This window comes from Struthio camelus, unplaced genomic scaffold, assembly GCF_040807025.1.
Source record: "Struthio camelus isolate bStrCam1 unplaced genomic scaffold, bStrCam1.hap1 HAP1_SCAFFOLD_140, whole genome shotgun sequence".
Taxonomy (NCBI): domain Eukaryota; kingdom Metazoa; phylum Chordata; class Aves; order Struthioniformes; family Struthionidae; genus Struthio; species Struthio camelus.
In genome coordinates, this window is record NW_027182601.1 from 65,001 (window position 1) to 67,500 (window position 2,500).

Sequence of the window (2,500 nt, forward strand, 5' to 3'; positions counted from 1 at the left end):
CGCCACAGGGCCGAGCATGGGGCTCGGCCCGCCGGCGGGTGTACGGCCCTCCCGAGGCCCGCTAGCGCGGGGGCTCGCTCGCCGAAAGCCCGCCGCCGATTCCCCGCCGCCGGTGGGGGACCGTCCCCGTCTGCCCTCTCGCCTCCGCTGGCGCCCGCCGCCGGTGCCCGTCTCCGAGCGCCGCCCCCGCCCCTTCGCCCGACGGTGATCCGCCGCCGCCGGGGCAGGGGAGGGTCCGGCCCGGGGGAGGGCCCGGCAGAGCGGGCGGCAGTGCGTGGGAGGGTCGGCGGGGCTTGCTCCCCCGGTGCCCGCGGGAGGAAGCGGCGGGTGGAGACGCGAGCGAGATCGCATTCCGGGTTGGGACGGGTCCCACGGGTCCCCACTCCTAAGCTGTGGGGGGCGGACCCGGGGCGGGCTGCGGCGGAGCAGCCCGTCTAGCAGAGGCGGTGCGGACAGGCGTTCCGGGACGGCGCGCGGGGCGGGCGCCGCGCCGCGGCGGACCCCAAGCGGGGGCGTCGCGCGAGGCCACGCGAGGCGACGTGTCGTGCCCGAGCGGGCGGCCCAAACCACGGCTCTCCTCCCGGGCGCAGCTGCCACCCGGCGCCGGGTTACTGAGGGAAACCCCGGGCCCCGGGAGGAGGACGAGGTCGTGGCGGTGGGTGTCGGGCGCACCCCGCGGGTGGACGCTCCGCCGAGGGGCGCTGGAGCCGGCTGGCGGGTGCCGGGTTCCCCTCCGCGCCCCGCCTCGTCGCTGCCGCTGAGGCTGCCGCCGTCGCCGCGAGGCGGCGGTGGCCCGGCGGCGGGCGGCGGCGGGGGAGGCACCCCCGCGGGGATTTCAGGTCGTTTCCCTCACCCCAGGGCCAGGTACCTAGCGTCCGCGCTTCTCCTGCCTCCCCTCGGTGACCCACCCGTGTGGTCCCGTGTGCCAGCGTGCTCCTCCCGGGCGCTGCGCTGCGCGTGCCGCACCGGCCGTGCCCTGCCGGCCTTCCACGCTTCCTCCTCCCCTCCCTTCCCCCCCCCCCCACACCGCTCCAGCCGCCCCACGCCGTGCCGTGTGGGGGCCGCGCTGCGAGTCGGCCGGGCCGGGGGCGGCGGGGGGCGGCGGGGGGGGGGGGCGCGCTGGGAGGAAGGAGGAGGGCCTCCGGCCACCGCGGCCGCCGGTAGCGGCCCCCCCGGGTAGGGATGGCCATGGGCCCCGGGCTCCGGGCCCGAGGGTTCTCGGTCGGAGAGCCGGGCGGGGGTTTAAAGACTCGGGCGGCCCGATGCGACCCGGGGGGCAGCCGGGCGTGCTGCCGGAGGGGCCGGGGGGTCGGCGCGCGCGGGCGCCGCACCCCCCCATGCCCGCCGGCGCGGCCCGTGCATGCCCCGCGGGCAGCCGGGACGGAGAGGGGTACCCTGCCCCCTCTCTCCGCGGTCTGGTCTCGGCGGAGAGACGCCGCGCGGTCGGCTTGCGCCGGCCTGCCTCGAACGCGCGACCCCGGCGCGAGCGCGTGCTCGCCGCCGGGACGGCGAGCCCCCACCGCGGGTGGTGCGGACGCCGAGCCCCAGCGCATCCCTTCTCCTCCCTGGCCGGTGCTCTCAGTCTCCCGCCGTGGCCGTCGGCGGCACCCTTCCTTCCCTCCCCCCCCGCCCTGCCCCGGCACTCCGCCATCCGGCGCGCCTGCCTCGCTCTGCCCGACCCGGCTTCGCTGGGCGGCAGGCGGGCGGCGGGCGGGCGGGCGGGGGCGGCCCCTCCCGGTCTCCGCGTGGAGGCGGGGAGAGCGGGCGCCGTTCCCCGTCCGTCCCGCCTCGCCCGTCTGCCTGCCGCCAGGCGTCTGCCCGCGGAAGGGACGGGCGAGTGCGTGGCGTCGCTCGGGAGGCTGCGTGTGTGCAGGCGGGTGTTGGGTGCCGTCTCCGGGGCGGCGGAGCTGGAGGCCGGTGAGGCGAGCGAAGGAGCTCGGAAGCGTGCGGCTGGCGGGTCGCGGGCGCGCGGGCAGCGGGTGGCGCCGCTCCCAGCGGCGGCCGGGCTCCGACGCCGGGGCTCCGCGGGGACCCACACCCCGGTCCCTGAGGCAGGTGGCGCGGCTGGCGCGCCGCTCCCTGCTGGGCCAGGCCGAGCCGGGCGCCTGGGCCGGACTCGAAGCGAGAAAGGGGTTGTCCCAGGTCGGGAGCGAGGGCTCCCCGCCCCTCTCGTTCGGGTCTGTTCTCCCCCCCCCCCCCCTTTTTTTTTCCCTCTGTGCTTGTACGGTCAGTGAGGCGTGCCCTCTCTCTCCGCTGTCCCTTGCTCAGCAGCCGGCGTCGGCGTGAGGAGGGAGGCAGAGCGGATGGGGGCCCTCAGGGGGCTGCGAAAGCTGCCCGGTCCCCCCGCGCGCGCGGTGGGGACCGAAACCGAGACAACTCTTAGCGGTGGATCACTCGGCTCGTGCGTCGATGAAGAACGCAGCTAGCTGCGAGAATTAATGTGAATTGCAGGACACATTGATCATCGACACTTCGAACGCACTTGCGGCCCCGGGTTCCT

The 2,500-nt window shown here is 77.9% G+C and overlaps 1 non-coding gene across 1 annotated transcript in view; it reads left to right on the top strand.

Moving 5' to 3' along the window:
* Nucleotides 1–2,374: 2,374 nt before the first annotated feature.
* LOC138064984 (5.8S ribosomal RNA) overlaps nt 2,375–2,500 on the top strand; it is a 153-nt gene continuing 27 nt past the window's right edge. The window contains exon 1 of the ribosomal RNA XR_011138179.1: nt 2,375–2,500. This exon is cut by the window's right edge and continues 27 nt beyond it. This is a non-coding gene — a ribosomal RNA (5.8S ribosomal RNA).